This window comes from Nicotiana sylvestris, chromosome 3, assembly GCF_000393655.2.
Source record: "Nicotiana sylvestris chromosome 3, ASM39365v2, whole genome shotgun sequence".
Lineage (NCBI taxonomy): Eukaryota > Viridiplantae > Streptophyta > Magnoliopsida > Solanales > Solanaceae > Nicotiana > Nicotiana sylvestris.
The window spans coordinates 146839656-146861708 of NC_091059.1; positions in this window are offsets into that span (position 1 = coordinate 146839656).

Below are 22053 nucleotides of genomic sequence, written 5' to 3' on the forward strand. Positions count from 1 at the left end.
GTGATTCGGGTAGTCCAATATACAACATGGTTGGCGAATGTGGTTCCAGTACCAAAAAAGGACGGGAAAACTCGGGTATGTGTAGATTACCGAGATCTGAACAGAGCAAGTCCTAAAGATAATTTCCCGCTGCCCAACATCCACATCCTCGTTGATAATTGCGCCAAACACGAGATACAGTCTTTCGTAGATTGTTACGCTGGGTATCATCAGGTATTGATGGATGAAGAGGACGCCGAGAAAACTGCCTTCACCACGCCTTGGGGCACCTACTGTTACCGGGTCATGCCATTTGGTTTGAAGAATGCTGGGGCTACTTACATGAGGGCCATGACTGCCATTTTCCATGACATGATGCATCAGGAAATAGAGGTGTACGTGGATGACGTGATAGTCAAGTCCAGGACGCAGGATAATCACATCCAAGACTTGAGGAAATTCTTCGAGAGGCTAAGGAAGTATGACTTGAAGCTAAACCCAGCCAAATGTGCTTTCGGAGTTCCGTCGGGCAAACTTTTGGGCTTCATCGTAAGCAGGAGAGGTATCGAGCTAGATCCAACTAAGATAAAATCCATCAGAGATCTGCCTCCCCCAAGAACAAAGAAAGACGTGATGAGTCTTTTGGGCATATTGAACTACATCAGTCGGTTTATTGCCCAGATGACAAGCACGTGTGAGCCCATATTCAAGCTTCTAAGGAAAGATGCGGCGATTAAATGGACAACTGAGTGTCAAGAAGCTTTCGATAAAGTCAAAGAATATCTTTCGAATCCCCCAGTCTTGGTCCCTCCAGAACCGGGGAGGCCACTTTTCTTGTATCTAACAGTCTTGCAGAACTCTTTCGGTTGCGTCCTCGGGAAACACGACGTAACCGGAAAAAAAGGAGCAAGCAATCTACTACTTGAGCAAGAAATTCACCGGCTACGAGGCCAAATACACTTTGCTGGAAAGGACATGTTGCGCTCTCACATGGGTTGCTCAAAAGCTGAGACATTATCTCCAAGCCCACACTACGTTCCTCATAAGCAGGTTGGATCCTTTGAAGTATATATTTCAGAAACCAATGCCTACTGGGAGACTGGCTAAATGGCAAATCTTGCTTACGGAATTCGACATAGTCTATGTCACTCGCACGGCAATGAAAGCCCAGGCGCTAGCAGATCATTTGGCCGAAAATCCGGTCGATGAGGAATACCAGCCATTGAGTACCTACTTTCCAGATGAAGAAGTAAACACCGTAGAAGTGGTCTCGGAGGACGCTCATGTCTGGAAGATGTTCTTTGATGGAGCCGTGAATGCCAAAGGTGTAGGAATTGGGGCAATTTTGATCTCGCCCTCCGGTCAGCATTATCCCGCCACAGCTAGGCTGCGTTTCTTTTGCACAAATAATACAGCTGAGTATGAAGCCTGCATCATGGGCATGCATATGGCAATCGATCAGGATGTCGAAGACTTATTGATTATGGGAGATTCTGACCTGATTATCCGACAAGTCCAAGGTGAATGGGAAACTCGGGATGTCAAACTTATCCCATACCGACAGCATGTAGAGGACCTCAGCAAGCGCTTTACATCAATAGAGTTCAGGTATATCCCGAGGTGTCACAATGAACTGGCAGATGCACTTGCTACTTTGGCTTCAATGCTACCCTACCCGGGCAACGCCCACGTCGATCCTTTGGAAATCCAAATCAAGGAAAGACACGGTTACTGCAATGTAATCGAGGCAGGATCAAATACGCAGCCGTGGTACCATGACATCAAGAGGTTCCTAAAGACACAAGAATACCCCGAGCACGCTACTGGAGATCAAAAGAGGACCATTAGGCGACATGCAAGTGGTTTCTTTCTAAGCGGTGAATTGTTGTATAAGAGGACCCCGGACCTCAATCTTCTAAGATGTGTCGATATCGAGGAGGCAAGAAAGATCATGCACGAAGTACACGCAGGTGTGTGCGGACCTCACATGAACGGTTATGTCTTAGCAAAGAAAATCCTTCGAGCAGGTTATTACTGGATGACCATGGAAAAGGATTGCTTTAGCTTCGTTCGGAAGTGTCATCAGTGTCAGGTGCACGGTGATTTGATTCATGCACCTCCCACGGAGCTGCATCCCATGTCTGCACCTTGGCCATTTGTCGCCTGGGGCATGGACGTCATTGGACCAATCGAACCGAAGGCTTCGAATGGACACAGGTTTATACTGGTTGCCATCGATTACTTCACAAAATGGGTAGAAGCTGTCACTCTCAAGTCGGTCACTAAAAAAGCTTGTAGTGGATTTTGTACACTCAAATCTTATCTGCCGTTTCGGTATTCCTGCGACTATCATTACAGATAATGCAGCAAACTTGAACAGTCACTTGATGGGAGATGTATGCGAGCAGTTCAAGATAACGCATAGGAATTCTACTCCTTATCGGCCGAAAGCCAATGGCGCTGTGGAAGCGGCAAACAAAAACATCAAGAAGATTTTGAGGAAAACGATCCAAAGTTCCCGACAGTGGCATGAGCAGTTACCATTTGCATTGTTGGGGTATCGCACTACGGTACGCACATCAGTAGGAGCGACTCCTTATCTTTTGGTTTATGGGACCGAGGCTGTAATACCGGCAGAGGTAGAAATTCCTTCGCTTCGAATCATTGTCGAAGCAGAAATCGAAGACAGCGAGTGGGTCAAGACTCGGTTAGAGCAATTGACTTTGATTGATGAAAAGCGAATGGCCGCGGTTTGTCACGGACAGTTGTACCAACGAAGGATGGCCCGTGCTTACAACAAGAAAGTCCGACCCAGGAATTTCGAAGTAGGTCAGCTGGTACTGAGGCGTATTCTGCCGCATCATGAGGAAGCAAAAGGGAAGTTTGCTCCAAATTGGAAAGGCCCATACATCATAAGGAAGATATTGCCGAGAGGAGCATTGTATTTAGGTGATATCGAAGGAAATGACCCCGACACAGCAGTAAATGCGGATGCAGTCAAGAGATACTACGTCTGAATTATACTCCAGTAGTCTTGACGCATTCGAAACGACGAAGGTTTTATTCCCCACTACTCCCCAAACACTACCCAATTCTCTCTACAAACCTTTGAGCCGCTTAGACAAAAAAAAAAAAAAAAGAAAAAAAAAACATTGATTGAGGCCTAAACTACGTTTGACTTGATTCCGAAAGGATACGTAGGCAGCCTCTCCCTGAGGTTCAGTCACACCAACAATAAAATCCCATTCGCCCTGAAATTGAAACCGGGGCACAACGAGCAGTTGAGAAGTTAGTATCGTCTACCTCTCTTTACCAAGCACAAGCCTTCAAATCAGTTACCAAATATGGTGGGGAACCAATAAGCGTCGCAAATGGAGACCAGCACACTCTGAATTGAGAGAGATAAAATGAGAGAGTCTCGTCGGTGAAAACCTTCGGGCACCACGAGGTGACGAGAGTAGAGAAACCAAAATGAGAGAGCTTGTTTTAGTAAAAACTCACAAAGAGTGCTATCAAGCGATGACAGGAAGAGAAATGAGAGAGGTCAGCCAGCGAAAACCCGCAAAGGGCGCTGTTGGCCGAAAAAGAATGACTCCACCCCAAGGAAGCCTCGACAAAGTTCCACCGGTTTGGAATCACAGATCCGTTCGGGTTCAGGGAAACGCAAGTTCATGGAAGGTCAGGCGTCCAGTCCAAAGAGCATGTCATGTCATTTAAAGCCAGCGTTATCTTCCTCAGATAAGTCTTTCTCGTCCCGAAAAGGACACTCCCTTCCTGAAATTTGTTTTCTCCTTTCTTTGTTTCTCTTCGAATCTCTTTATGTTTTAACCCCAAGTTCAGGATACACCGGAAAGGGCAGGTGGCAGGTTTGTTTACACGGAATACCGTTTCATGAAGGAAAACGCCTCATTTTATTGTTACTATTGCCCGAGCCTGATGAATCATGATGTGTGATGGTGTTTAAAGTAAAGAGGAAAAGGGAAATTTCCCCCCCAGCAAGTCCACTTTCAGATAAATCCCCACAGAGTCTCCCTCTGTACAAATCCCCACAGAGTCTCCCTCTGTACAAATCCCCACAGAGTCTCTCCTTTTGTACAATCCCCACAGAGTCTCCCCAACCAAAAAAAAAAAATGGAATCTCCCCAGCACATCCCAGCGAGTCCCTTTGTAAAAAGATTCCCCAACAAAGCTTACCCCAACAAATCCTAGAAAGCCCGCTTTGAAGTAAATCCCCAGCATGCCCCATTGTACAAAAATCCACACAAAGAATCCACTTTGTAAATATTCCCCCACAGAGTTTCCTTTTGTACAAATCCCCACAGAATACCTCCAATAAAATCCCCGTTGAGAACCTCCAAGCAAAACGGGACAAAAAAAAAAGAAAAAAAGGAAAAGAAAAAAAAAGGAGCCTTACGAGGCAAATCATCACAGGATATGGAAATACAAGCCTGAGCAATCTAAAGGGTTTCGCCATTCGAATCAAATCAATGGCGGGACTTCGCAACAGAAATAGAAACGCAACAAAGCAACTGGGAACGATCAAGGTCACCGAACCGACCGTCATTTCCGAACTAACAATTGTTCTTTGTCTGAAAAGTTGAAACAGGTTTAATCCGAGATAACCGTGCAAGAAGCAGGTGTCGCCAAAAGGAGAAGGTACATGGGTACAAGAAACATTTTGGCAATAAGGAATTCACTCGAAAGGTAAGTTTCCACGAAACTCCCTTTTATCTTTACTAAAACAAGAAAATTCAAAAAAAAAAAAAAAAAGAAGTCAGTTGTTGTTCTCGAATTTTGTCCCCAGCCAATCAGCATTAGGGTTTTAAACCCTAAACTGAATTTTTCCCTTAGTCAGCATTAGGGTTTTAAACCCTAAACTGAACTTTTTTCCTTTCAGCCAGCATTAGGGTTTTAAACCCTAAACTGAGCTCTTCCATGCAATCAGCATTAGGGTTTTAAACCCTAAACTGAATTTTTCCTTTAGTCAGCATTAGGGTTTTAAACCCTAAACTGAACTTTTTTCCTTTCAGCCAGCATTAGGGTTTTAAACCCTAAACTGAGCTCTTCCATGCAATCAGCATTAGGGTTTTAAAACCCTAAACTGAATTTTTCCATTTTAGTCAGCATTAGGGTTTTAAACCCTAAACTGAACTTTTTTCCTTTCAGCCAGCATTAGGGTTTTAAACCCTAAACTGAGCTCTTCCATGCAATCAGCATTAGGGTTTTAAACCCTAAACTGAATTTTTCCATTTTAGTCAGCATTAGGGTTTTAAACCCTAAACTGAACTTTTTTCCTTTCAGCCAGCATTAGGGTTTTAAACCCTAAACTGAGCTCTTCCATGCAATCAGCATTAGGGTTTTAAACCCTAAACTAAATTTTTCCATTTTAGTCAGCATTAGGGTTTTAAACCCTAAACTGAATTTTTTTCCCTTTCAGCCAGCATTAGGGTTTTAAACCCTAAACTGAGCTCTTCCATGCAATCAGCATTTGGGTTTTAAACCCTAAACTGAATTTTTCCATTTTAGTCAGCATTAGGGTTTTAAACCCTAAACTGAACTTTTTTTCCTTTCAGCCAACATTAGGGTTTTAAACCCTAAACTGAATTTTTCCATTTTAGTCAGCATTAGGGTTTTAAACCCTAAACTGAACTTTTTTTTTCCTTTCAGCCAGCATTAGGATTTTAAACCCTAAACTGAAATTTTTCCATGCAGTCAGCATTAGGGTTTTAAACCCTAAACTGAATTTTTCTTTCAGCCAGCATTAGGGTTTTAAACCCTAAACTGAGCTCTTCCATGCAATCAGCATTAGGGTTTTAAACCCTAAACTGAATTTTTCCTTTAGTCAGCATTAGGGTTTTAAACCCTAAACTGAACTTTTTTCCTTTCAGCCAACTTTAGGGTTTTAAAACCCTAAACTGAGCTCTTCCATGCAATCAGGATTAGGGTTTTAAACCCTAAACTGAATTTTTTATTTCAGTCAGCATTAGGGTTTTAAACCCTAAACTGAACTTTTTCCCAGTCAGCCAGCATTAGAGTTTTAAACCCTAAACTGAGCTCTTCCATGCAATCAGCATTAGGGTTTTAAACCCTAAATTGAATTTTTCATTTAGTCAGCATTATGGTTTTAAACCCTAAACTGAACTTTTCCTTCAGTCAGCAGTAGGGTTTTAAACCTTAAGCTGAACCTTTCCCCAGTTGGTCAGTACTAGAGTTTCAACTCTAAAACTGAACTTCTCCCCAGCTAGTCGGTATTAGGGCTCCAATCCTGAACTAAGCATTTTTATCTTCCTTCATCAATTTTATGAACTTCCTGGCGAATAATTAACAAAATTTTCCTAGTGAAACTGGGGCAGAAAATTTTGTTCGTTTGTTTTCTCCCGCAGGTCTAACCTCGAGCCACACGATTCGAAATGACCCACGAGATGAGGCTCAACTCAGAATCAAAGAAGAAAAGACAAAAGAAGATATCCCAAGATATCAGAATGATTGGAAGGCGAATCGACCCCAACATTTGACTAAGGCCCTGAACTCTACCAGTCGCATTTTACCCAGTATCCCAAAGATTGAACAAGCCGTTCCAACTTGCAAGCATCAAGATTCGGATCGGAGTCTACAAGCAGAATCAGCTAAGACCCAAGATCAAGTCACAAAAGAATCATAGATAGGAATCTTGTAACTAGCAGTTGACATGCATATAAGTAGTTAGTTCAGTTTCCAATTTTCCTTTGGTTGTAATAAGGCGGTCAGTGACGCAGTAGTGACAATAGCAACAGCAGTAACAGCAAACATTGCAATCCCATGGTAGTCCCAGCTACCAAAGCTTCTCGAACTACATTGACCTGATTCCTGTTTAGCCCAGGATATGTAGGAAATCTTTGAAGCAAGATTCGGTCAGATTTTTCAAAAAAAAAAACATGCTTCATACGGAGTAGTCCTTAGGCAAAAATCGCTCATACACACTCACTTTATCTTTGCACGAAAACTCTTCGTGTTTCCGAACAAAGAGGGGCAGCTGTGAGCACGTGATTTTTGTTTCGCGCGACAATCGCTCCAAAAGAAATAAAAATGATAATAATTGGTCCTGCTGTACAATTTTCGGATTTTTACATGGCACTTTGTTAATTATTTATGATTTTTTGCCCATTTTATTTTATTAAAACAAAATACAAAAATGTATGTGTCATGCATAATTTGAACCGTAATCCGGTTGTTAAATAGAAAATCATAAATAGGCATCTTTGTCCGTGATTTTGTTCTTGCTTGATTTTACCTATTTTAAAATATTTTAAGGTGTGTGCAAACAATTGTATTAAGTGTTTATTTAATTTTAATTTGATTTACCTAGGTTTTTGTTTTTAAAATAAAGAAGAAAATAATATAAAATAAAAAAAAGGAAGAAAGAAAGAAATCTTTTCGGACTTGGGCCAATTTTAAACAAATTGGCCCAAACAAACAATGCCCAAAACCAGGCCTGCCCGGTCCAGTCCAAGCTGACACCAAGGACGTCCAAACGACGTCGTAATGGCTGTGTCTGATCTGAGCCGTTGATCTCCGAATGATCAACGGCCAAGATCACCTCCCCATAACCCATTAATGAACCCGAACCGAACCAACCTTGACCCCTACTAAGCCAAACGATGCCGTTCCACTTAAGTCCTCAGATCCAGACCGTAGATCTGGATTGATCTAACGGTTGAGATCAAGCCATCCACCCCGTATATAAACCCTTCCCCCTTCACCCCGCGCCCTAATCCAAACCTCCCCCCTGCCTTAGTTCGTCTTCACCAGACCCCAACCCTCCAAACCCTAGCCGCCCCTGCATACCTTCGCCATGAAAGCCGGCGGCATGGACGCCGGTGACCCTACCCTTAACACCATAGATGCTCCTCACCGTCCTGAACCCAAATCCACTAACCACCTAGCTCGAATCCCTTCCCACCTTCTCGAATCTTCATTTGAAGATTCGAGTCGGAACCTGATCTACACCGATCTGCCCTAAATTCATACCAGACACTCCCCAGACCCCCCTCGTGACCAAACCATACTTGGTTTGGTCCGAATCTGACCAGGGAAGCATGAATCCCGGATCTAGTTTTGAACCTTAGGGTTCCTCGTCACTGGTCCGTGTCTTGTTCGAGCCAAAGAAATTAAGGTCTAATGGACCTTAATCGAAGTGTTTCTCATTTGAGAAACACTTCGATTAAAGTCCGTTCAGCCTTAAGAAAGGTCTGTCCGAGTCCGAGTTAAGGTTTTGATCTTTCGAGGTTTAAGGTGAGTTCTTTCTTTTCTTATTTGTTTTGGTTCATCTGATTGTTGTAAAGGTCTGTTCATGTTTTGTTTATGTCCTTGACTTTTATCAACTGTGCCTTGACCACTTTGCCTGAACCTCTGTTGTTTGATTGAGTCTTTCCATTTGTTCTGATAATGTGTATGTAAGTGTTGTGCAATTAGCTGATTTTCAAATTTGGACTGACTAATTGATTCCTCGAGTACCACTTTGCTTAGTCAGTATAATTCAAATCATGTGTCGATACTGTTAAATGTCTGATTTTTGGTTACGATTGTATGTGTTATAACTAGTATAGTCGAGTCGACATATGTCGTCAATTAGTTTCAGTTGTCCGAACAATAACAAATCGATTTACTTTTGATAAGCATGGCTTGAATCACTTAGGAACTGAGTTTAGTGCTTATAATTAGTAATTTGAATCAGAAGTGTAAAAGAGCAATGTTCTGTTTAGTCACAGTTCTGAAATTGGAGAGCATGTGCACTTATGCACAACATGTGCATTTTGTGCACAGCCTGTGCCCTGCCTAAGTGTTTTTGAATTAAATAGTTTGACAGCATGTGCTGTCAGACTACATTCTGCTGCCCATTACCTTGCTTTAGTTCAAAAATATTAAACCTTACCTAAAAGTAAGTCTGCCAGGGAATATCATGGGCTGGTGTTCTTATTTAAATAGTAAGTGGAATCTGAAAAAAAAGGGATCACATGGGAGGATGTTCTGATTTTGTGTAAAACAGGCTGTTAAAGGGGTGATGGGAGGCTGATATAAAAGGGGGGATACAGACAGACACAGAGAGACAAGAGGAGGACATCTGATAGAGGAGGATATACATAGATACACAGAAGAGAGTAAAAGAGGAGGGGACACCACCTGATACTAGGGAAGGAGAACACAGAAGGGAGGAGATTAATAGACACAGACAAAAAAGAAGAGGAGAGGAAAAGAATACCACCTGATGTTAGGAAAGGAGATAGAGGGAACTGGAAAAGATTTCTTTTAATAACTTCAGTATAATCTCAAAACTGAAGATTGATATTTGGATTTTGGAAAGAAAGGAGATAGAGGGGGGATATACAGAAAGCAGAAACTGTTTTCTTCTTCCTGCTGATTTTTCGATTCCCAGTTTGTTTAACCTGTTTCAAATAAGTGCTGATTTCCTCTCAAGTATCAGCTAGGTTTCTGTTGTTTGGTTCTTATTGGTTTGCTTTCTTTTGGAATTGGACCATTTGAATTCTGAGCCCACTCCTCTGCTTGTTGCTGTCATTTTTGTTGCCTCTTCCCATTGGCTATAACTGCATCTTGCATTGGGATTTTTGTTACCTGCTGTTACTGCTGCTGCACTTGTTGTCATTGTTGCTCTGCTGACTTCCCTTTTCTTCAATTGTCAAAAGACTTCCAGGTACACACTTCTGAAACTATTTGTTGTTGAAAGTTTGAAGCCTTGAAGCAGAAATAAAAGAAATGAATGTTGATTCTTTCACAATACCCGTGTTCAAAACATGGCCATAGGTCGAATGGTAGTCGTCCTGCATTTGTTTAAGCTCGTGCCAACTGCAACTGCTCTGTATAAATTAACATACATTCTGTTTGAGATGAACTATTAGATAGCATTGTTTAATAGTGATGACAGTATAACATAGACAGTATGTTTGATTTAGTATACATTCAGTTTAGTATAACATTCTGTTTGATTTAGTTATGACAGTATAACATAGAACCATGGCAAGCACCTGTATGTATTTTGCCTAGACCACTGAATTGACAAATCTGTGGTATTTGGTCTGGGATAAATGTATCCCAAACAAACTCTCATGCAGTCACATTAAGATTCTGGCTATGAATGCCAGCTCTCCTGTCAGATTATTTGTTCCGATATAGGTTCGATATCGGGTTTCGGTATAGATTCATTGTTTCGAAATAATGCGATAACTGTTGAGGAAAAATAATAGGCGTTTTTGAGTTCAATTAGTAGTAGTTTTCCTAATAAACAACCGATTTCATTTATCAAGTCCAAATAGGCTAGCGTTAAAAATAAAACTTGGAGGTCGTTAAATATAAGTCAGTATATGTTGTTAGCTTGCTTGCAATCTCACTTAGCAAATTAATAAGCGTATTCACTCGATAAAGAAAGCAGTTTTTCTTTGTACAAACTCGGTCGCAATTTTCCATTCGCATTAGCCGTAAACTAATAATTAATAAGTTACGTTTTTAGCATGTAATTAATTAAGAGATTTTCTTTTATTTTAGAGACGAACTTAATAGGAAAATATAGTCACTGTAGGTTTATCCTTTTAAATAAAAATGAGACGAGCCTCGACAAACAAAAATGCACAAGCTGCGGGGCCCTCTAAATGTATATATTAAAATACTTAGAATTCGGGACAGGCCGTTTAGCGAATTTTACGGCCTTCCCAAAATAACAATACGCTAGTTGCTTTAGGCGCACCTTTAATAATTTAACCTTCTTAAACACGGGTGCACATTGATGTGACCCAAATCCGAATCTCAACGGAGTCAAAATGTGTCGACGACCACGGGTGCATTGATTGTGACGTGGTTCGAGATGCATTTTCACGACGTTGCAATTCTATAAAAATAAATGATAATAATAAAAGCGGTTTAAACTTAATAAAAGCACATAAGTCACAACATGTATTTAAATCAGATATTTAGCCATTATAACAATTTAAGCGACCGTGCTAGAACCACGGGATTCGAGGGTGCCTAACACCTTCCCTCGGGTCAACAGAATTCCTTACTTAGAATTTCTGGTTCGCAGACTTCATTTGGAAAAGTCAAAAATTTCCTCGATTTGGGATTCAAGATAAACCGGTGACTTGGGACACCAAAAACCAAACCTTTCCCAAGTGGCGACTCTGAATTGAAATAAATAATCCCATTTCGAATATTGTCACTTAAATTGGAAAAACTCCCCTCGCGCATTAAACCCTTCGGGTGCGGGCGCGCAAAAAGGAGGTGTGACAAGACCTACATGAACCTAGTGCTCTGATACCATATTGTCACGATTCAAATTCCATTATAGATCGTGATGGCACCCAACACCGTTGCCAGGCAAGCCAACTCTAATCAACTAGTGAGTTCTTATTATTTTACCAACACATCCCCAACATTTCCTTAACAGTTAAGCTTTTAAACATGCGATAATTAAGAAGTTATACTAATAGAAATACATTCCGAAAAAAATAGTTTACAACATGTGTGCCAGGAACTAGTGTCACAAGTCCTAGGGCAACTAGTAGAATGTACAAAAGAATACAACTATCCTACTGCCTGAAATAGAATAGACAGTAATAACAAAAGATGAGACTCTAGCATGTTGCTGAATGACTCAGAAGGGGTAGCTCATCATGGAATCTCGGTCAAGTATCAGGAATGCGCGCCGGACTGGCAGCTAGATGCACCTACCTCAGATCTTATTAAGTACAAAAGCGTAGTATGAGTGCATAAACAATATGTACCCAGTAAGTATCCAGTCTAACCTCGAAGAAGTAGTGAGGAGGGGTCGACTTGACACTTACTAGGGTCAATAACGATGTAATTAAGGTGTTACACTAAGCATGGATGTCATGAATAAATAACAGTTGATAACAGGAGGTGAAAAGTTCTTTCATAAATAACATTTTAGTTAAAAATCTATATTTCAAGGCGTTTTAAACAATTCAAATCATAGAAAGTACCAAGCAAGTAGCATGCACAAATAATGCCGAGGTCGTACGACCCAATCCAACATAAAATAAAGTGTGCACTGCCGGAGGGTCGAACGGCGCGAACCATAGATGCATCTATTACCCCGCTCACGAATCATACATGCGACGAGGTTATACACAGATAAACATATCAAGCAGTCAATCAATAATTTATCAGGAAAACAATTGTTCAAGGTAATGTCAAACGTCTCTTTAACGTTCAAGAAAATGATGTTTAACTTTTTAGAAATTCATTGCCAAGTTTGATATGATTTACACATTTTAAATTGAAAGTAAAGTTAAACTACGACAAGTAAGGCATGCTCTTGGGTCCTAAACTACCCAGACTTAAACATAATAGTAGCAACATGCAGACTCTCGTCACCTCGTGCGTACGTAGCCCCCACATTTAGTGAAAATATTCACTTATTTCTCCTATGGGGACAATTCCCTCTTACAAGGTTAGAAATGAGACTTACCTCGTCCCAAAGCTCACTTCCAAATTGAAGAATGTGCTCAAAACCCTCAATTTGGAGCCGAACGATCCAAAACCAATCAAACAGGGTAAGAACTAGTCAATACAAGCTCAAAGGTTCATATTCTAACTATTAAAGTAATTCCCCAACCCTAAATGCAAGGTTCCTAAAATTCATCCCCGGGCCCACGTGCCCGGATTCTAGAATTTTTTTGAAGGAAGTTGTTACCCATAACCTAAGGATCGAGAATATATGATTTTTACTCCATTCCATAACAAATTTAGTGGTTAAATCTTGTTTTTATCAAAACACTAGGTTTTGCTCTAATCCCATGATTTTCACTAATCTTTGTATGTTAATCTACCCAAAAACCAAGTATTAAACTCACATTAAGTCGAATTATCTTACCTCAAAGTGCTAGGCTGAAATCCCCTCTTTGGAAGCTCCCAAATTGCCCAACTGTAGAAGTGAAATGAAATAAATGGCCTAAGTCCTATTTTTAAAAGCTGTGTCCAGGCTTATGATGTCGTATTTTCGACATCAGGTTCGCAAATGCGATGGTTGAAATTGCGAAAAAACCATCGCAAATGCGAACTTGGGCTCCCACTACAAGGGTCGCAAATACAGACCCTGCTGGGTTCGCAAATGCGAAAGAAATGTCGCAAATGCGATGACTGCCCAGATCAACCTTCTTTGCAATTGCGAAGACTTCCTCACAAATGCGGTCAATGGAAATGCAAACAAATCCTCGCATTCGCGAGACCTGCAACTCCTTCCCAGAAATGCCAGAAAACTGGAGTGTTTTCACTCCCAACACACGTCCGAAACTCACCCGAGCCCTCGGGGCTCCACACCGAATACTCACACAAGTCTAACAATATCATACGAACTTGCTCGAGCGATCTAAACACCAAAATAACTTCAAAAACTAAGAATCGCCACCCAAAACCAATAAATCAAACTTAAGAACTTCAAGTTCTTCAATTTACTTTCAACGTGCTGAAACGTACTTATACCACTCGGATTGACATCAAATTTTGCGTGCAAGTCTTAAATGACATTACAGAACTATTCTCAGTCTCGAAATTCCATTTGCACCTTGATAACATAAAAACCCTCTCCAAACCAAATATTTAGGAACTTTTAAAACCTTCAAGAACCAATGTTTACTATTATGTGCTAAAACGCTCCCGGATCATCCAAAACTCGATTTGGTCATACATCCATGTCTGAAATAATCATACGAACCCTTGGAATAGTAAAATCTCGATTTCGAGGTCGTATACTCAAAATATTGACCGAAGTCAAACTTGATTTTTTAAGCCAATCTTAAGGAACCAAGTGCTCCGATTTTAACCCAAACTCTTCTAAAGTCCGAACCAACCATCCTCACAAGTCATAAATTAGTTAAAGCAAGTACGGGAAGTCTTACTTAGGGGAATGGGGTTCTATAAAGCAAAATGACTAATCGGGCCGTTACATTAAAATATAACTTAAGCCAAATTGTGTTGAAGTTTTAACTGATTTTTTTGATAATGTTCTGAAGTTATTTTTTCTACCTTTAATTTTTTTTGAATAGATGGCATCTACAAAATCCAAAGCACCTAAAGATACTAAAGAACCTAGAATACATAACACTCCTTCAGTCCCTGTTGGTGTACCTACAAAAGCAGGGGAGAGGTATTATGAGTTTCGAGATTGGTTTAACTATCGTGCTTACTAGAAGGGGAACCACGATTTAAAGGGTGTAATTACAACTTTCTTGACTCCTGCACAACAAGAAAAACTGAATAATGGTACATTTCGGTATATCATGGCTATGGAGAATTTCAGTTGCAACATGCAGTTGGTTTATTGTTTGATTCTTTCTCCCGTATTCACCAATGATCGAGATTCCATTAGTTTCAAGATTTTTGGCTGTGATGTGTCGTTCAGCCTTGAAGACTTTCATATTATGTGTGGTTTGAGGATCATAACACATAATGTTGAAAAACTAATTAAACAAGAGCGTAAGATTCTGAAGCGCTATTTTGGAAAGTCTAAGGGTGTGACCTTGAAGGACATTCGAGAGTATATGATACAGAATCAAATTAAAAAGGATGATGTGAATTTCAAACACGTATGCGAGAGTGATGAAGATCCTGTGAAACTTATGGAAATTCTTATTGTGGAGTCTATTTTGTTCCGAAGAAAGAATTAAATCAACTATGTTGGAGGAGTACGCAGCTATTGTTGAAGATGATGATGATTGTCTTAATTATCCTTGGGGTAATGCATCTTATGAGAAGCTTATTACCTCAATGAAACATGCTTTGGACAACAAGGAAAAAATTGGTCCAACTGACTATACTATAGGCGGACTTCCATATCCATTATGTGTTTGGTTCAATTAGTGCTTCCTAGATATTCGGGACAACTATTTGAAAGATGACGACTACCTTGATGTCCCTCAGGTTCCCAGGATGTTACGTTATCAATCTTTGGGAGAGCCTAAATTTAATGAACTTCATGAGGATTACTTCAGTAATCATGGTGTAAGTTAATGTTCTTTATTTTTCCTTTTTTTCTATAGTTTGTTAACATGTTGACGTATCAGTTTTATTTTATTTTTTCTAATATACTTTTTTGTATTAAATAAAAAATATCAGACATTTAGGGTATTGGAGATAATTCCTACCAAAGAGGAATTGAATTCAATGCCTTTAATTGGACAATTACCATGTAGCTGCATTCGTTTGAAGGTACTAATTCTGATTCCTTCAATTGGTAAATCACCACATATTCGGAGTCGATCAAAAGAAACCAATAAAACTCCTATAATTGGAGAATCACCTCAAACCCAGAGTCGTTCTAAACGTTCTACAACAACGTTGGATGATGAATTAGTTAACGCAATATGTCGTGTAAGTTTTTTTGTGTGTTTAATCTGAAGTTTTTCATACTATTTTTTGCTTAATTATAGGATATTTTATGTGATGTTTTTGTTCTGTATTTTGCTGAACTCCAACATTATTTTTTAAGCTGAAATTTTTGTTCTGTGTTTTGTAAAACTACAACATGTCTTGTGTGCACTTTTTGTTCTGTTTTTTATGAAATTTAGCATTCTAGGAGCTGATGTTTTGTTTTGTGTTTTGTAAAAGTAAAGTATGTTTTGTCTGTAGTTTTTGTTTTATTTTTGATGAACTTCAGCATTATTGGAGTTGAAGTTATGTTCTGTATTTGTAAAACTATAGCATGTTTTGGCTGAAGTTTTTGTGTATTTGTTGAATTTCAGTATTCTTAGAGATGAAGTTTTGTTCTGTATTTGCTAAACTTCAGTATTCTTAGAGCTGAAGTTTTGTTCTGTGTTACTATTCTCTGAATTTATTGTGTTGTTTCTATTTCTATACTAGAGGGTAAGGAGGGAATTTAAAAACCATGCAACAGAAGAAAGGCGAATGATCGCGAAAGAAGTTGTTCAAGAGTTTCGACTGGATGAGCGATCTGTTATTATAGACGAGGTTGTGAAAAAGGTCAAGGTAGACTTATTTACTGAAAAGTCTTTTTTCCGGCTAATGTTATTCATTTATTCAGAATAATCATTGTTAGTAATTTTTTATAGGAATATTTTGATAAGAAGTTTGAAAAGTTGTTTGAGATTGTCGATAAGTCAAAAGGAAGAGATGATGGCGATGCAGATTTTGAATTCATGAACTATCGACAATATGATAGGATGAACGAATCCTTCGAACCTCAATCTGATATTAATACTGGTCATAATGGACTACATATAGTCGTAGATGAAAATGTAAGAGGTGAGGACGCAGCTCTTGAAGGCCAAGTTCAAGTATTCGAGAAAGTTCAATGTATTGAACGACAAGTTGAAGTGGAATGTTCTAGTGTTGATAAACTAGGCAAAATTGCTAGATATGATGAAAACTTATCAACCGAGAATGTAGGAAGCAAGAAAGGTGCAGATGATAAAGGTTTCATTACTGAAGACATGTACCGACATGTGATTTAGGTAGTCCTATTGCAAAAGGAAAAGTATTTGCGAATGCAGATGATGAACCTACTCCTATTGGGAAAGGCAATGCGTTTGCGGAGGCATTAGCTATTTGCCAAGAAATTTTAGGTGCAGAGACACATGAAGTTGTCACTATAGGTATAAATGTTTTCTATATATATATATGTGTGTGTGTGTGTGCGTGTGTTTAGGTCATTGATTTTTCCCCTCATGAATATGCAGTGGAAGTTGAAAATAGTGGTGCTTCAATTGATATGACTCAAAAACTCTCCGATGATGCTGCATTGCATGGAGATAGAGTCGAGAAAATCCTTTCGCAGAATACTCCAAGGCTCCCCGATGATGCTGCACCATTGAATGAAGCTGGAGCTACTGAGATCAACAAAGGTATGCAGTCTAGCGATAGCCTAGTGGAAGGTAAACGTCAAAATATTCTATATATCACGAACTTATTACATTTGATACAAGTTTTTATTTTCGGTTTGAAATTTTACATAATTTTTTTCTTTTTTGTGCTTTTTGATAATTATTTAGAAGAATTGATGCAATAGAAAAAGAAATTGGTGAGTTCATTCGGCTGTATGAAAAAGGAGAAATACATCTTTTCACACATGTTGGCTCACAGATAGATGTGAAGTGTCTTTGTAGTATTTTCAAAATTTAGGCAGTATTATTTAATATTTTTGCCTTTTTTCGCATTAAGATATAGGCTTATATGAGGGTAATGCAAGCAGATCTATTGGTATGAAAACACCATCTGTGTCGCAACACTTAGACCAGGTAGTTACTTACTGCAATTCAATTACAAGGCATTTTTTGCCTAATGTGTGTTTGTATCAGCTGTATTTATGTATATATTTTCCTTGTTTTTTTGTAGATCTCATCTGATGCATCACAACTTCTTCCAAATCCTAAGAGAAGGAAGGTGTTTAATTCTCCTAATGTTTTGCGTGACACCAGTGATATCCCAACTTTAATTTATGTTCATTTTCGCTAGGTAGTACATAAAAGACTGGTTCAAAAACTAATTCTACTGCTATTGTTGTTGGCAAAGAGAGATAAGAAGATCATGAATAGCAGGGAGTTGGAGAAGTATCTGTTCCTATGGCTCTGGATTTTTCCTATACTGCTGAACCGCAGCAGTTAGTTTCCACTGAGTAGTAGGAACAACAAGCAAAAAGAAAACCAGCTAAAGTAGGGAAAAATATTCGTATGGAGAGTATTTATAACGACCCGGCCGATCCTTTTGAGAGTTGTATTCTTGTTCCCCCATTTATTGATCATTTTGTACTTTATAGCTATTATGTGACTTGTCAAGTTAGTCGGTTCGAGTCCGGAGGGATTTTGAAATGAATTAAGACACCAAACCTCAAGGTTGAAAGCTTAAGTTGAGATGGTTGACCGGATGTTGACTTATGTGTAAACGACTCCGGAATGGAGTTTTGATGGTTCTATTAGATCCATTGGTGATTTTGGACTTAGGAACGTATCCAGATTGTGATTTGGAGGTCCGTAGTGGAATTAGGCTTGAAATGGCGAAAGTTGGAAATTTGAAAGTTTGGCCGAGAGTGGACTTTGTGGTTACCGAGCTCAGTTTGGAGTTCTGGGAGTTAGAGTAGGTCCGTGGTATCTTTTGTGTCTTGTGTGCAAAATTTAGGGTCAATCGGACGTGATTTGATAGGTTTCAACACCTTTTGTAGAAGTTGAAATTTCTTAGTTTTCAATAGGCTTGAATTGGGGTGCAATTCATGTTGTTGATGTTTTTTGAGGGCTCGACTAAGTTCGTATGATGTTTTGGGACTTGTTGGTATGTTTGGTTGAGGTCCCGAGAGCCTCGGGTTGATTTCGGATGGTTAACGGATCAAAAATGGGGCTTGGTGCATGGCTGAAGCAGAGAGTCTGCTAGTGTAATCGCACCTGCGGAGCTTTGATCGCATGTGTGAGCTGAGGAGCACATATGCGGCCAAGATTGGTAAGGAATATGGTCGCAGGTGCGTGGAATTTCTGCACCTGCGTGGTCACAGGTGCAGCGTGATAGACGCAGAAGCGGATAGGTGCAATGGGGATTCTGCACCTGCGATTACAGAGATGCGGGGGAAAGGATCGCAGAAGTGGAGGCCCAACTCTAGTGTTTCACTGCAGAAGTGGAATTTAGGTCGCTTCTGCAACGCCGCAAGTGCAGTTAAGTGGATGCAAAAGTTGAAAGGCTGGACATAATGTTTAAATTCAAGGGTTCTCAATTTTCTTCATTTTGAACATTTCAAGCTCGGGTTTGGGCGATTATTGAGAGGATTTTAGAGGGGTTTCTTGAGGTAATTCACTTGTGCTTATTTTTATTCAATAATCTTGTTTCCCTATTGATTTTCCCACCTAGATTGTGTGGTTTTGAGATGAAATTTGAGGGTTTAAGGCTAGAGATTTGGAGAGTTCAATTTGGGGATTTGAGTGATGATTAGGTGTCGGATTATTGTAAATTTGGTATGGTTGGACTCGTGATTGAATGAACTTTTGGTTTTTGTGACTTTTATCGGATTTCGAGATATAGGCTCGAGGGCCGACTTTTGAGTTGACTTTTTGACTTTTGATTAAGAGTTTAGTATTTTCTTATGGAATTGATTCCTTTTGCCCGTGTTGATTGTATCGCATTGTTTGTGGCTAGATTCGAGGCATTGAGAGTTCGTTTTGTGAGGAAAAGGTGTGTTGGAGTAGAGATTTGCGTAGTCTGAGATAAATAACACTTTTAAATTTGGTCTTGAGGGTTCGAAACCCCGAATTTATGTGTTATATATTGGTGTTGAGGTGACGCACATGTCAAGTGATGGGCGTGTGGACATGCACCATGAGAACTGTGATCTAGTCGATTCCATGGAACTGTATAGTTGATTTATCTTGTGATATCCGTGTTTTCATCATGTGATAAAGTAATTGGGCTGCCAATCATGCTAGAAGTTATATTTAGGCTATATAATGGTACTGTTGGGACTCATAGTAGGGCTGAGTCAGAGGATGCCCAGGGCTTCTTGGATAAGTGCCAGCAGATTCTTCGCACGACAGGCATTCTAGATACCAATAGGGTCTTGTTGACTACTTTTCAATTTTCTGGGGCTGTCTTCAGATGGTAGTGGGCTTATGAGAGGTGCAGGTCAGTTGGTGCAGCACCACTTATATGGTAAGAGTTATCTGTTCTCTTCTTGAAGAAGTTTGTACCGCGGTCTCGCAGGGAGGAGCTGTGCAAACTGTTTGATCAGCTACATCAGGAGGGCATGTCTCTGACTTAGTACAAGATGAGGTTTTCTGAGTTGGCGTGTCATGCAGTTTGTTCCCAATGATAGGGAGAGGATTAGGAGGTTCATTAATGGCATCACATATCAACTGCAATTGCTTATGACTAGGGAGAGGGTATCTGGTGCTAATTTCGATGAGGTGGTCGATATTGCTCGGCAGATAGAGATGGTCCGCGGTTAGGAGCGTGGTAAGAGGAAGGCCAATAGGCCTTGTGGATTGGGTGGTTTCGGTGGTGTTCCTTCTGGGGGTCAGTTCTACCATATCAAGGGACATCCTTATAGGCACATCCAGATGGCTCATCTAGTTCACCGTGGTGCAACATCCAGCCATGGTTCATACAGTGCTCATCGGGGTCAGTTATCTCCCAATTCCCTTCCAACTTAGAGTTCGTCTCGTGCGCCATCAGTTCAGGGTTTATTTGTATCAGGTCCCTCTAATAGTTATTCTAGTTATCGGGGTCCGCCTCAGTACTCACCGCCATTCAGAGGGAGGGGTTGTTTTAAGTGTGGAGATTTGGGTCACATAAAGAGGATTACCCCTGCCTTTCAGGAGGTCCAGCTCAGTAGATGAGTTAGATTATGACTTCAGTACCAATTACTTCACCACCCCCTTGCCAGCTCGAGGTGGGGCTCAGGCAGCTAGGGGTCACTCTAGAAGGGGAAGCCGATTAGGTGGTGGCCAGACCCGATTCTATGCTCTTCCTGCCAGACGAGATGCCATTGCTTCAGACACAGTGATCACAGGTGTTGTCTCAATATTCCACAGAGATGCTTATGTATTATTTGACCCTGGTTCCACTTATTCGTATGTATCATCGTATTTTGCCCATTATCTGGATATTCCCCGTGAGTCCTTAGTTTCATCTGTTCATGTATCTACGCCGGTGGATGATATTATTGTTGTAACGACCCAAGCAGTCATTTTGCTTTCTAGATCCCTGTTTCACTAAACAAGACTCCCCGTATGTGCTTTAATTATTTTATGACTTGCGGGGATGGTTAGTTTGGTATTTGGAAAGGTGCGGGTTGAAATCAAAACACTTGGTTCCTTAATGTTGGCTAAGTAGGGCTAAGTTTGACTTAAGTCAATGTTTTGAGTAAACGACCTCGGAATCGGTATTTGACGGTTCCAATAGGTTAGTATGATAATTTTAGATTTGGACGTATGTTCGGATCGGGTTTTGGATGACCCCGGGAGCGTTTCGGCGCTTAATATTGAAAGTTGACATATTGAAGGTTTTAAAGTTCTTTAAATTTGGTTTGGAGTAGGTTTTGATGTTATCGAGATCTGTTTGGGATTATGAGTCTGAGAATAGTTTGTATGGTAATTTAAAACTTACACACAAAATTTTGTGTCATTCCGAGTAGTCTAAGTATGATTCGGCGCATTCGGAGCGAATTGGAAACTTGAAGTTCATAATTTGATTCAATTTGGTTTCGGGGTGTGATCCTTAGTTCCATTGTTGTTTTACGTATTTTGAGAGTTTGAGCAGGTCCGTATTATGTTTATGGACTTATTGGTATATTTGGGTGGGGTCCCGAGTGGATTGGGTGCATTTTGGACCGCTCGAAGCTAAGTTGGAAACACCAGAATTTCCAATTCTAGTTTCCTTCTTAGCGAATGCTGAAGGACCCCCGCGTTCGGTAGAATGATTTGGGGGTATTGTGGCTGGGGGCTTTTTCCCCTTCGTGTTAGCATAGGAAGGGCTACTTTCGCGGAGGCTTGGGCCCTTTGGCCTTCACGTTCGCGATTGGTGAGCCGCATTCGCGTAACAACCTTGGCCTGGGCCACCTAGTTGCCCTTCGTGTTCATGTGTTGTGTCTTGCGATTGCGTAGAGTCTTTTCTGGGCTCCTCAGGCTTTTGCTTTCGCGATCACGTGTGCTTGGCCGTGATTGCATATAAGGACCCCTAGGCAAAAACATTTTAAAAATGGGACTTAGGCCATTTTGAGTTCATTTATTACACTCTCGGGCGAGTTTGGAGCTTTAAAGAGGGGGATTTTAACCTAGCTTTCTAAGGTAAATAATTCCTGCCTAATGTGAGTTTAATACATAGGTTATGGGTAGATTTTAACATGTAAAATTGTGGAAATTATGGGTTTAGATGAAAAACCTAGATTTTGATAAAAATAGGATTTAACCACGAAAATGGTTGTGGAATGGAGTGAAAGTTATATATTTGAGTTTGTGAGATTATGGGTAACATTTATCTGTGAAAATTTCCAGAATCTGGGCACGTGGGCCCGGGGTTAAATTTTAGGAATCTTTCAATTGGGGTTGTGTAATCACTCTAATAGTTAGAATATGAACT